This window comes from Phyllobates terribilis, unplaced genomic scaffold (assembly GCF_046119375.1).
Source record: "Phyllobates terribilis strain yellow unplaced genomic scaffold, ASM4611937v1 Scaffold_187__1_contigs__length_3656778, whole genome shotgun sequence".
Taxonomy (NCBI): Eukaryota; Metazoa; Chordata; class Amphibia; order Anura; family Dendrobatidae; genus Phyllobates; species Phyllobates terribilis.
In genome coordinates, this window is record NW_027362947.1 from 1,969,247 (window position 1) to 1,982,930 (window position 13,684).

General features: G+C 42.5%; 7 non-coding genes across 7 annotated transcripts; all 7 read right to left on the reverse strand.

Moving 5' to 3' along the window:
• Positions 1-94: 94 nt before the first annotated feature.
• Positions 95-285, reverse strand: LOC141213090 (U2 spliceosomal RNA). The gene has a single exon (XR_012282668.1). It is a non-coding gene; the product is annotated as a U2 spliceosomal RNA (small nuclear RNA).
• A 1,115-nt stretch (positions 286-1,400) lies between these two features.
• Positions 1,401-1,591, reverse strand: LOC141212955 (U2 spliceosomal RNA). Its single transcript, XR_012282536.1, has one exon. It is a non-coding gene; the product is annotated as a U2 spliceosomal RNA (small nuclear RNA).
• Positions 1,592-2,706: 1,115 nt separating this feature from the next.
• Positions 2,707-2,897, reverse strand: LOC141212966 (U2 spliceosomal RNA). The gene has a single exon (XR_012282547.1). It is a non-coding gene; the product is annotated as a U2 spliceosomal RNA (small nuclear RNA).
• Positions 2,898-4,012: 1,115 nt separating this feature from the next.
• LOC141213146 (U2 spliceosomal RNA) lies at positions 4,013-4,197 on the reverse strand. The gene has a single exon (XR_012282721.1). It is a non-coding gene; the product is annotated as a U2 spliceosomal RNA (small nuclear RNA).
• Positions 4,198-10,566: 6,369 nt separating this feature from the next.
• On the reverse strand, positions 10,567-10,757 carry LOC141212977 (U2 spliceosomal RNA). The gene has a single exon (XR_012282558.1). It is a non-coding gene; the product is annotated as a U2 spliceosomal RNA (small nuclear RNA).
• Positions 10,758-11,871: 1,114 nt separating this feature from the next.
• LOC141212988 (U2 spliceosomal RNA) lies at positions 11,872-12,062 on the reverse strand. The gene has a single exon (XR_012282569.1). It is a non-coding gene; the product is annotated as a U2 spliceosomal RNA (small nuclear RNA).
• A 1,115-nt stretch (positions 12,063-13,177) lies between these two features.
• On the reverse strand, positions 13,178-13,368 carry LOC141212999 (U2 spliceosomal RNA). The gene has a single exon (XR_012282580.1). It is a non-coding gene; the product is annotated as a U2 spliceosomal RNA (small nuclear RNA).
• Between the last annotated feature and the right edge of the window lie 316 nt (positions 13,369-13,684).

The following is a 13,684-nucleotide window of genomic DNA, read 5'->3' on the forward strand; positions in this document are numbered from 1 at the left end:
AAGCCAAAGAGTCCATCCCAAAATCCGACAAACAAGCAAAATGAACAAAAAACATTGAATTCAATTCTTTCTGATTTTAGAAACTGCATTAAAGAAGGGGTGCACCGGTCCTGGAGATACTGCAATACCAGGTCAATGCGTGGAGTGGACAGAGCAAGCTCTTTTTCCATCTCCCTGTTCTAAAAATCCATTTAATGTATGGTCCCCAGATAGGGGACGTATCAGATATTAAACTGATAAGAACAGATACTACACTTGATCTTAGCCAAAAGGCCAAGAAGCGATAACCAGAATTGGTTTCAAACTACGGAGCCACCCAAGGATCCTGAAAAGTCCATTTGTGGAGATGAGCTCCTGGACTCCCGTTAAGAAGACATGTTGTCAACCTCTAGATCCCTTACATGCCTGCACTTTTCGGCTTGCTGCTGCTGCAATCCACGCGTTTTAGATCTGCATAACTCTACCTCTTTAAACACAGCACCTTCACCCCCTGCTGTTCCCACCCGCCTCAACACCGTTGGAAGGGAGGAGAACCAATTAAGGCGGGGGGTGGGGTGGAACGAGCAGCTGTCTACCCTTAGCAGGAGGGCTCCTGATTACATACCTCTCCTGCTGCTGCTGCTGCTGGCTGTCCAGCAGCAGACTGAAGGTGGCTGCTGCTGTGCACAGGTATATAAAGGCTCAGAGCCTATTATGACACGCGCAGCCAGCGTTCCATTGCCACATTCCATCTACTGCAGGCAGGATACCTGGCTGGCTGAATGTCGCTGAGAAGCTCACAGAGACCGCCATAAGCAACAGTTTAACAGAATGCCACAGACTAATCAACCAAACTTTTTGGGTTGGGTTCTCTTTTATAGTCTGCAGGCATTAAATGAAAGAAGTCAGTGTTCCAGCAGAAGGAGACAACGTTTCAGAAAAGGCATTGTAGCAAACCAAAAAAGAAATTTTAAGCGCAGCAGAGTAACCAGCGCACATACCTGTTAGCTCAGGTGAGTTTAAAAGGCTGCTGTTGATAACAAGGGCATTTGCTAAATAGATGGTGTGTGTGCAACAATATACTGAAAGGTCAATTATATTGTGCAGCTTATCTCACCACCTGTAGTTATTTAGGTGAAAGCTCCAAAATGCTTGCCTAATATGTCTGTTTATCCAAAAGGAAGTAAAAAGGGAGAGCTAGAAAGATAGCATTGCATCACATTACATGGCAATGCAATGCACAGTTGCTGAAGTTGAACCAAAATGAGCTTGTAATCTGGCTTCTGCAACTTTGAACATGAAAAATCCAATGAGGAGAAGAAAAGCAAAGCCAAAGAGTCCATCCCAAAATCCGACAAACAAGCAAAATGAACAAAAAACATTGAATTCAATTCTTTCTGATTTTAGAAACTGCATTAAAGAAGGGGTGCACCGGTCCTGGAGATACTGCAATACCAGGTCAATGCGTGGAGTGGACAGAGCAAGCTCTTTTTCCATCTCCCTGTTCTAAAAATCCATTTAATATATGGTCCCCAGATAGGGGACGTATCAGATATTAAACTGATAAGAACAGATACTACACTTGATCTTAGCCAAAAGGCCGAGAAGCGATAACCAGAATTGGTTTCAAACTACGGAGCCACCCAAGGATCCTGAAAAGTCCATTTGTGGAGATGAGCTCCTGGACTCCCGTTAAGAAGACATGTTGTCAACCTCTAGATCCCTTACATGCCTGCACTTTTCGGCTTGCTGCTGCTGCAATCCACGCGTTTTAGATCTGCATAACTCCACCTCTTTAAACACAGCACCTTCACCCCCTGCTGTTCCCACCCGCCTCAACACCGTTGGAAGGGAGGAGAACCAATTAAGGCGGGGGGTGGGGTGGAACGAGCAGCTGTCTACCCTTAGCAGGAGGGCTCCTGATTACATACCTCTCCTGCTGCTGCTGCTGCTGGCTGTCCAGCAGCAGACTGAAGGTGGCTGCTGCTGTGCACAGGTATATAAAGGCTCAGAGCCTATTATGACACGCGCAGCCAGCGTTCCATTGCCACATTCCATCTACTGCAGGCAGGATACCTGGCTGGCTGAATGTCGCTGAGAAGCTCACAGAGACCGCCATAAGCAACAGTTTAACAGAATGCCACAGACTAATCAACCAAACTTTTTGGGTTGGGTTCTCTTTTATAGTCTGCAGGCATTAAATGAAAGAAGTCAGTGTTCCAGCAGAAGGAGACAACGTTTCAGAAAAGGCATTGTAGCAAACCAAAAAAGAAATTTTAAGCGCAGCAGAGTAACCAGCGCACATACCTGTTAGCTCAGGTGAGTTTAAAAGGCTGCTGTTGATAACAAGGGCATTTGCTAAATAGATGGTGTGTGTGCAACAATATACTGAAAGGTCAATTATATTGTGCAGCTTATCTCACCACCTGTAGTTATTTAGGTGAAAGCTCCAAAATGCTTGCCTAATATGTCTGTTTATCCAAAAGGAAGTAAAAAGGGAGAGCTAGAAAGATAGCATTGCATCACATTACATGGCAATGCAATGCACAGTTGCTGAAGTTGAACCAAAATGAGCTTGTAATCTGGCTTCTGCAACTTTGAACATGAAAAATCCAATGAGGAGAAGAAAAGCAAAGCCAAAGAGTCCATCCCAAAATCCGACAAACAAGCAAAATGAACAAAAAACATTGAATTCAATTCTTTCTGATTTTAGAAACTGCATTAAAGAAGGGGTGCACCGGTCCTGGAGATACTGCAATACCAGGTCAATGCGTGGAGTGGACAGAGCAAGCTCTTTTTCCATCTCCCTGTTCTAAAAATCCATTTAATATATGGTCCCCAGATAGGGGACGTATCAGATATTAAACTGATAAGAACAGATACTACACTTGATCTTAGCCAAAAGGCCGAGAAGCGATAACCAGAATTGGTTTCAAACTACGGAGCCACCCAAGGATCCTGAAAAGTCCATTTGTGGAGATGAGCTCCTGGACTCCCATTAAGAAGACATGTTGTCAACCTCTAGATCCCTTACATGCCTGCACTTTTCGGCTTGCTGCTGCTGCAATCCACGCGTTTTAGATCTGCATAACTCCACCTCTTTAAACACAGCACCTTCACCCCCTGCTGTTCCCACCCGCCTCAACACCGTTGGAAGGGAGGAGAACCAATTAAGGCGGGGGGTGGGGTGGAACGAGCAGCTGTCTACCCTTAGCAGGAGGGCTCCTGATTACATACCTCTCCTGCTGCTGCTGCTGCTGGCTGTCCAGCAGCAGACTGAAGGTGGCTGCTGCTGTGCACAGGTATATAAAGGCTCAGAGCCTATTATGACACGCGCAGCCAGCGTTCCATTGCCACTTTCCATCTACTGCATTCAGGATACCTGGCTGGCTGAATGTCGCTGAGAAGCTCACAGAGACCGCCATAAGCAACAGTTTAACAGAATGCCACAGACTAATCAACCAAACTTTTTGGGTTGGGTTCTCTTTTATAGTCTGCAGGCATTAAATGAAAGAAGTCAGTGTTCCAGCAGAAGGAGACAACGTTTCAGAAAAGGCATTGTAGCAAACCAAAAAAGAAATTTTAAGCGCAGCAGAGTAACCAGCGCACATACCTGTTAGCTCAGGTGAGTTTAAAAGGCTGCTGTTGATAACAAGGGCATTTGCTAAATAGATGGTGTGTGTGCAACAATATACTGAAAGGTCAATTATATTGTGCAGCTTATCTCACCACCTGTAGTTATTTAGGTGAAAGCTCCAAAATGCTTGCCTAATATGTCTGTTTATCCAAAAGGAAGTAAAAAGGGAGAGCTAGAAAGATAGCATTGCATCACATTACATGGCAATGCAATGCACAGTTGCTGAAGTTGAACCAAAATGAGCTTGTAATCTGGCTTCTGCAACTTTGAACATGAAAAATCCAATGAGGAGAAGAAAAGCAAAGCCAAAGAGTCCATCCCAAAATCCGACAAACAAGCAAAATGAACAAAAAACATTGAATTCAATTGTTTCTGATTTTAGAAACTGCATTAAAGAAGGGGTGCACCGGTCCTGGAGATACTGCAATACCAGGTCAATGCGTGGAGTGGACAGAGCAAGCTCTTTTTCCATCTCCCTGTTCTAAAAATCCATTTAATATATGGTCCCCAGATAGGGGACGTATCAGATGTTAAACTGATAAGAACAGATTTTTTAATTTGGCTATCCCCTGCAGAGGGATAAAACCGTTTATTAAAACTTTAACAAATTACAAGCATAATTACACAAATACCAAACGTTAAAAGACAAATGAAATTTACAAAACAAAAAAATACAAAGATTTTAAATAATTAGGTTCCATTGGTCAACAAGCCATTTTTTGGAAATATGTACATTCTTCTTTTTGTCAATTAAATAATAAGTATACATTTCACATAAACATAAACTTAAAACATCATTCACTGATAAAACATCTTGTTTAAAAATAGCAATGTTGCGCGCTTTCCAGAGAGATGACTTGGCGCAGTTCACTGTCTTCCAAGCCATTGTGTACTGGTCCATTGTGGGGCATTCCATAAGTCCGTATAGCACAGTTTTATATGTAAAGTCCTTGAGGTCTGCCACCCTTTCCAGTAGGGGGAGCAGTCTTCTCCAGAAATCCTTTGCAAAATTACATGTCCATAATAGATGTTCCACCGTTTCTTCGTCTTGGCATCCGGTTCTTGGGCAGATGGCAGACCTCACAAATCCTCTTCTTTATTGGAATGCCCGGCAAGGAAGACAGCGGTGCATGCAACTCCAAGCCAGATCTCTCTGTTCATTAAAAAGATAAAAAACGTTAATCATTTTCCAGATAGACATAGATTTGTCATCATCATATCTGTCAACATTACATATTTCCTCACTTTTACGTATTTCTTTAATTAGTTTCTTACTATTTCTTAATTCCTCTATTTTCTTAGTCCCTAAATTAAAATCGGACACTATTTTCCTTAAAATCTCATAATGCGTCGACAAATTAAAAGCATGGGGCACAGATATATTAACTTCATACCATCCAAACTTTCTCATAAAAAATCCTGTATTAAAACGCATAAAAAAGGACCAATAGTGATTCTTAAAAAGGGCATTAAAACAGTAAACGAACAGATGGATTAAAAGAAACCTATTAAAATCTGGAAAATCTTTACCACCTTTTACTTTTGATTTCATCACGATTTCTCTTTTCAGCTTTTCCATTTTTGAGTTCCAAAAGAAGGTAAAACAGGTTTTGGTTATCTTTTTTAAAGCATTAACAGGCGGGGGGAAAACCATGCTAAGATACAATAAAAGAGGTAAAATCACCATCTTTAAAACCAATACTTTACCCTCCATTGTAAGTCTCCTCATGTTCCACATACATATTTTCGTATTTACTTTCTGTATAACTGTTTCCCAACTATTATAACCATCATTATTTTCAGCGAATGATATACCTAAAATGGAAATGGATTCGGAGACATTAATTGGTACATCACGTAAAATCATCCCCCCAACACTTAAAATGTTACACTTATTAAAATTGATTTTAAAACCAGAAGCTAGGCAAAAGGATTGCACTTGATGGAGAGTGGCCGTAAGTGATGGTGCATCTGTACACAAGACCGCCACGTCATCCATGTAGCCTACAACCTTGGCCTCCAAACCACCGCTTCCAGGCAGAGGGACACCGCATATCTGTTTATTTTGGCGTATTGCACATAACATTGGTTCCAGTGCACAGATAAACAGTAGGGGGGACAGAGGGCATCCCTGTTTCACCCCTGACCGTAAAAATACCTCTTGTGTCTTAAAACCATTCACTAAAATCTTACTTGTACAATCCTTGTAAAATGCTTTAAGCGATAGTAAAAACCCTTCTGGTATGCCCATTTTCTCTAAAACTTTAAAAGATAAAAGTGTGAGACACGGTCAAATGCTTTTTCAAAATCAATAGATAAAATCGCCATTTTCCCCTTTCTGTCTTTCACATCCTCAATACAGTCTTTCACTAAATTCAGATTGTCCCATATACTGCGCCCCGGCACCCCACACACTTGATTAGAATGAATAACTTTGCTGATGACTTCTTTTAGACGATTTGCACAAATTTTAGCCATTATTTTATAGTCACAATTTAAAAGTGTTATTGGTCTCCAGTTTTCTAATTTTGATTTATCGCCTTTTTTGTATAGGAGGGAGACTTCACCTTTCTTCCAGGAATTTAATAAAACCTTATTATTAAAAACCTCAGTAAACAAATAAAACAAATCATCTTTTAAAATATCATAAAAACATACATAAAATTCTATTGGGATGCCATCAGGACCAGGGACCTTTCCAGTTTTAAAACTTTTAATAGTTTTTAACACTTCTTGTTCCGTTAAAACTTGGGATAAAAACTCTTGGGATGCGGGATCTAAAACAGCTGTTAGTCCTTGCAGCGAATCATCCATTAATTTATTATCTATATTTTTTCCATTAAAAAGATTAGAAAAAAACCCCTCAACTTTACCCAGCATATTTTTTATATTATTCTCACCATCTATATGGTCAATTATCACTTTTTCTTTTTTATTTTTCCTAAAAAAATATCTGGAACACTTTTCATTTTCTTCTATATGTTGTACTCTAGAACGAAAAATTATCTCTTTTCCTTTTTGTTCTAGCCATTTTGAAATCTCTTCTTTTAAGTTTGAAATATCAACTTGTACATCTATCCCATTGTCTCTGAGCTTAAATAATGTTTGTAGGCGGGTATTTAAAATTCTATATTCTTCATATTTTTCTTTGGCTCTACATATACTCTTTTTAATAAAAAAGTCTTTTATTTTTACTTTCATTCTATCCCACCATACACTCATAGTCTCATTTGTTTTTTTCCCTTTTCTACATTTCCTATAAAACTCAATAAAATCTGATAAAATCTGCGGGTCGGTTAAAAGGGATACGTTCATTTTCCAGCTTTTCTTACCACATTTTTTGTTGTCATTTACTTTTATGGTAAAGGATAAAAGTTTATGGTCTGAAAATATATTAGTTAAAACTTCACATTTGGCAGGTATTGTTTTATCTGAACCAAAAATAAAATCAATCCTAGAGCTACAATTAGCATTGCTCCAAGTGAAACCGGCGTCCTCTGTGCTGTCACTATGACACTCTTTATATATGTCTATCAATTTAGCATCTTTGACTATATCATGTAGCATACCTGAGGTTTTATCGTAGTTCCTGCTTACAGAGCTGGAGCGCCGGTTTTCACCTTTTAAAACACAATTAAAATCCCCTGCTAAGATAAAAGGTTCAGAGTTATTAATAAATAATGGTAAAAGATCAAGCATTTCGGCTCTTTCATTTTTCTCTGGGGATCCATAAAAATTTAAAAACTGCCATCTAATACCATCAATAAAAGCTTTCACTAATAAAATACGACCTGGTAAAATTTCCTGAATAAAATCAATTAAAACGTTCCCTTTAAAAAGTATGGCTACACCCGCTGATCCTGCAGCATTCGATCCGGACCAGACAGATGGCCCACACTTCCACTCATCTTTATATTTTTGATATGACATTTCATGTGGGATATTACATTCTTGCAGAAAAAATACAGATGCAGTAAAACACGTAAAAAAATTAAAAAGAGCAGATCTTCTCGTGTTAGATTTTATGCCTCTCACGTTGAGGGAAATACCTTTGAGTTCAGCCATCATTAGAAAATGTAGAAATTTTACTTAGGTAACTAAGAGCAACGGATTTACCTGTCCGATGAACCTGATCAGACCACTGGGCTTGCGCCTCCCTCCTCATCTGATAGTATCGTCACGAGAGTCTCCGTGGAGGAGGAAAGATTACCACATTTATATAAACCCAACGCTACACTGGCATAGCTCGGAGGGCTGGCTGGCAGAACCCGCTGGGTCTCCATTGGCTGGCCATGCAGTTCCTCATCAGGTGGGTCCCCGAGGGGTTCCGCCGCCCCTGTTTGACCTGTAGAAGGTCGTCCTATAGGAGGAGGTTGCGCACAAGGCAGAGCCTCTGACTCTTCAGAGGCAGCAAGATCCCGGTCCCCACCTGTAGCAGCGGAGACCGAAACCCCTGAGGGTCCAGCGTCCACGTCCCCTTCTGGAGAAGTGTCCATCTGTTCACCTCCTGCTGCCTCCTCCGAACCACCCTTTTTCTTTTTCTTAGGACCCACCTTTATCCACTCAGCGCCCTCAGCACTAGGAGACCCAGACTGGGCATGGGCTTCTGTGTCGGCCTTTTGCCGGTCCCTTTTGACCTTACCAGTAGTGCCCTTCTGCTCCTTCTCAGCCCTCCTTTTGGACTCCCGCAGGTCCTGCAGCCAGGTTTTGGGATTTGGTATTTTACCTGTCATAGACTCTGGAGACACTTCACTTATTGTCTCCAGAGGCTCCAGGTTGTTGTTCCTCCTCCTGAGGGGTGGTCTGATCTTTTGGTCCTTGGTCGGACGTCTTGGACTTCCCCTTTTGCTCATCTTCCCGAAATCTGTGAGGGCAAGAAAAATAAAAGTGACCTGGAGTCTGGCAAAAACTGCATTTCTTTTCCTTAGGGCATTCTTTTGTCTCATGTTCTTCACTAGCACAATTTCTACATGATACATGACAGTTTTCTTTTGAATGACCATAGCGCCCACAATTTCTGCAATATACTGGCATCCCAGAAAAGAAGAAATCCCCATTTGTTTGCCCAATTTTGAAACGGGCAGGGGGGAGCCGTATACCACCTGGTGTATTTGGATCTCTTGTACACTTCACAAGGAATTTCCACTTAGATGTCCATATGTTATATTCGTTTAATATCTTCCCAATACATTTAACACTTTTAAAATAAATTGCTAGAAATGACATTACTTCTGGAGCAGAAACAAAGGGCGAAAATATTTTTACAATAACCAGTCTTACCTCATCCAGGACGTGCTCAACAATTTGTATCCCTTTCAAAACAGGACTATTTTCAACTTTTTTTAACTTTTCTAGTACATCTCTAAAAATACCTTCTCCGGTGAATGTGATGTCATAGTCACCTCTTCTGGGATAATCCTGGATGGAGAGAATTTCATTCCTTTGTACGCCAAGAAGGTTCCTGAGCACGTCCTGGACTACATACCCTAATTTCCTCATATCCGAGCCACCCGCCGTGAAGTGAACTCGGATAGAGTTTTTTAGCCTTGCATAAAGAGGCACGAGGTTAGGGTCAACCTCCATGGAAAAACGCAACAAGGTTGCAAATTGCAGCCGCTTGCAATCTGCGCTCCCAGTGTTTTTGCAGCGAAAAACACCTGGAAGCTGGGGGATCGCAACTCGTTACCCTGGGACTAAGCCCTCTCCCTAATAGCAGCAAGCAGGTTAAGTCCACCAAAGTGGACGATCCTGCCAGGCCAAGGAGAGGGGTACCCGAGTGCCCTTCAACCACAATCTCCTGCAATAAAGCACTTGATCTTAGCCAAAAGGCCGAGAAGCGATAACCAGAATTGGTTTCAAACTACGGAGCCACCCAAGGATCCTGAAAAGTCCATTTGTGGAGATGAGCTCCTGGACTCCCGTTAAGAAGACATGTTGTCAACCTCTAGATCCCTTACATGCCTGCACTTTTCGGCTTGCTGCTGCTGCAATCCACGCGTTTTAGATCTGCATAACTCCACCTCTTTAAACACAGCACCTTCACCCCCTGCTGTTCCCACCCGCCTCAACACCGTTGGAAGGGAGGAGAACCAATTAAGGCGGGGGGTGGGGTGGAACGAGCAGCTGTCTACCCTTAGCAGGAGGGCTCCTGATTACATACCTCTCCTGCTGCTGCTGGCTTTCCAGCAGCAGACTGAAGGTGGCTGCTGCTGTGCACAGGTATATAAAGGCTCAGAGCCTATTATGACACGCGCAGCCAGCGTTCCATTGCCACATTCCATCTACTGCAGGCAGGATACCTGGCTGGCTGAATGTCGCTGAGAAGCTCACAGAGACCGCCATAAGCAACAGTTTAACAGAATGCCACAGACTAATCAACCAAACTTTTTGGGTTGGGTTCTCTTTTATAGTCTGCAGGCATTAAATGAAAGAAGTCAGTGTTCCAGCAGAAGGAGACAACGTTTCAGAAAAGGCATTGTAGCAAACCAAAAAAGAAATTTTAAGCGCAGCAGAGTAACCAGCGCACATACCTGTTAGCTCAGGTGAGTTTAAAAGGCTGCTGTTGATAACAAGGGCATTTGCTAAATAGATGGTGTGTGTGCAACAATATACTGAAAGGTCAATTATATTGTGCAGCTTATCTCACCACCTGTAGTTATTTAGGTGAAAGCTCCAAAATGCTCGCCTAATATGTCTGTTTATCCAAAAGGAAGTAAAAAGGGAGAGCTAGAAAGATAGCATTGCATCACATTACATGGCAATGCAATGCACAGTTGCTGAAGTTGAACCAAAATGAGCTTGTAATCTGGCTTCTGCAACTTTGAACATGAAAAATCCAATGAGGAGAAGAAAAGCAAAGCCAAAGAGTCCATCCCAAAATCCGACAAACAAGCAAAATGAACAAAAAACATTGAATTCAATTCTTTCTGATTTTAGAAACTGCATTAAAGAAGGGGTGCACCGGTCCTGGAGATACTGCAATACCAGGTCAATGCGTGGAGTGGACAGAGCAAGCTCTTTTTCCATCTCCCTGTTCTAAAAATCCATTTAATATATGGTCCCCAGATAGGGGACGTATCAGATATTAAACTGATAAGAACAGATACTACACTTGATCTTAGCCAAAAGGCCGAGAAGCGATAACCAGAATTGGTTTCAAACTACGGAGCCACCCAAGGATCCTGAAAAGTCCATTTGTGGAGATGAGCTCCTGGACTCCCGTTAAGAAGACATGTTGTCAACCTCTAGATCCCTTACATGCCTGCACTTTTCGGCTTGCTGCTGCTGCAATCCACGCGTTTTAGATCTGCATAACTCCACCTCTTTAAACACAGCACCTTCACCCCCTGCTGTTCCCACCCGCCTCAACACCGTTGGAAGGGAGGAGAACCAATTAAGGCGGGGGGTGGGGTGGAACGAGCAGCTGTCTACCCTTAGCAGGAGGGCTCCTGATTACATACCTCTCCTGCTGCTGCTGCTGCTGGCTGTCCAGCAGCAGACTGAAGGTGGCTGCTGCTGTGCACAGGTATATAAAGGCTCAGAGCCTATTATGACACGCGCAGCCAGCGTTCCATTGCCACATTCCATCTACTGCAGGCAGGATACCTGGCTGGCTGAATGTCGCTGAGAAGCTCACAGAGACCGCCATAAGCAACAGTTTAACAGAATGCCACAGACTAATCAACCAAACTTTTTGGGTTGGGTTCTCTTTTATAGTCTGCAGGCATTAAATGAAAGAAGTCAGTGTTCCAGCAGAAGGAGACAACGTTTCAGAAAAGGCATTGTAGCAAACCAAAAAAGAAATTTTAAGCGCAGCAGAGTAACCAGCGCACATACCTGTTAGCTCAGGTGAGTTTAAAAGGCTGCTGTTGATAACAAGGGCATTTGCTAAATAGATGGTGTGTGTGCAACAATATACTGAAAGGTCAATTATATTGTGCAGCTTATCTCACCACCTGTAGTTATTTAGGTGAAAGCTCCAAAATGCTTGCCTAATATGTCTGTTTATCCAAAAGGAAGTAAAAAGGGAGAGCTAGAAAGATAGCATTGCATCACATTACATGGCAATGCAATGCACAGTTGCTGAAGTTGAACCAAAATGAGCTTGTAATCTGGCTTCTGCAACTTTGAACATGAAAAATCCAATGAGGAGAAGAAAAGCAAAGCCAAAGAGTCCATCAAAAATCCGACAAACAAGCAAAATGAACAAAAAACATTGAATTCAATTCTTTCTGATTTTAGAAACTGCATTAAAGAAGGGGTGCACCGGTCCTGGAGATACTGCAATACCAGGTCAATGCGTGGAGTGGACAGAGCAAGCTCTTTTTCCATCTCCCTGTTCTAAAAATCCATTTAATATATGGTCCCCAGATAGGGGACGTATCAGATATTAAACTGATAAGAACAGATACTACACTTGATCTTAGCCAAAAGGCCGAGAAGCGATAACCAGAATTGGTTTCAAACTACAGAGCCACCCAAGGATCCTGAAAAGTCCATTTGTGGAGATGAGCTCCTGGACTCCCGTTAAGAAGACATGTTGTCAACCTCTAGATCCCTTACATGCCTGCACTTTTCGGCTTGCTGCTGCTGCAATCCACGCGTTTTAGATCTGCATAACTCCACCTCTTTAAACACAGCACCTTCACCCCCTGCTGTTCCCACCCGCCTCAACACCGTTGGAAGGGAGGAGAACCAATTAAGGCGGGGGGTGGGGTGGAACGAGCAGCTGTCTACCCTTAGAAGGAGGGCTCCTGATTACATACCTCTCCTGCTGCTGCTGCTGCTGGCTGTCCAGCAGCAGACTGAAGGTGGCTGCTGCTGTGCACAGGTATATAAAGGCTCAGAGCCTATTATGACACGCGCAGCCAGCGTTCCATTGCCACATTCCATCTACTGCAGGCAGGATACCTGGCTGGCTGAATGTCGCTGAGAAGCTCACAGAGACCGCCATAAGCAACAGTTTAACAGAATGCCACAGACTAATCAACCAAACTTTTTGGGTTGGGTTCTCTTTTATAGTCTGCAGGCATTAAATGAAAGAAGTCAGTGTTCCAGCAGAAGGAGACAACGTTTCAGAAAAGGCATTGTAGCAAACCAAAAAAGAAATTTTAAGCGCAGCAGAGTAACCAGCGCACATACCTGTTAGCTCAGGTGAGTTTAAAAGGCTGCTGTTGATAACAAGGGCATTTGCTAAATAGATGGTGTGTGTGCAACAATATACTGAAAGGTCAATTATATTGTGCAGCTTATCTCACCACCTGTAGTTATTTAGGTGAAAGCTCCAAAATGCTTGCCTAATATGTCTGTTTATCCAAAAGGAAGTAAAAAGGGAGAGCTAGAAAGATAGCATTGCATCACATTACATGGCAATGCAATGCACAGTTGCTGAAGTTGAACCAAAATGAGCTTGTAATCTGGCTTCTGCAACTTTGAACATGAAAAATCCAATGAGGAGAAGAAAAGCAAAGCCAAAGAGTCCATCCCAAAATCCGACAAACAAGCAAAATGAACAAAAAACATTGAATTCAATTCTTTCTGATTTTAGAAACTGCATTAAAGAAGGGGTGCACCGGTCCTGGAGATACTGCAATACCAGGTCAATGCGTGGAGTGGACAGAGCAAGCTCTTTTTCCATCTCCCTGTTCTAAAAATCCATTTAATATATGGTCCCCAGATAGGGGACGTATCAGATATTAAACTGATAAGAACAGATACTACACTTGATCTTAGCCAAAAGGCCGAGAAGCGATAACCAGAATTGGTTTCAAACTACGGAGCCACCCAAGGATCCTGAAAAGTCCATTTGTGGAGATGAGCTCCTGGACTCCCGTTAAGAAGACATGTTGTCAACCTCTAGATCCCTTACATGCCTGCACTTTTCGGCTTGCTGCTGCTGCAATCCACGCGTTTTAGATCTGCATAACTCCACCTCTTTAAACACAGCACCTTCACCCCCTGCTGTTCCCACCCGCCTCAACACCGTTGGAAGGGAGGAGAACCAATTAAGGCGGGGGGTGGGGTGGAACGAGCAGCTGTCTACCCTTAGCAGGAGGGCTCCTGATTACA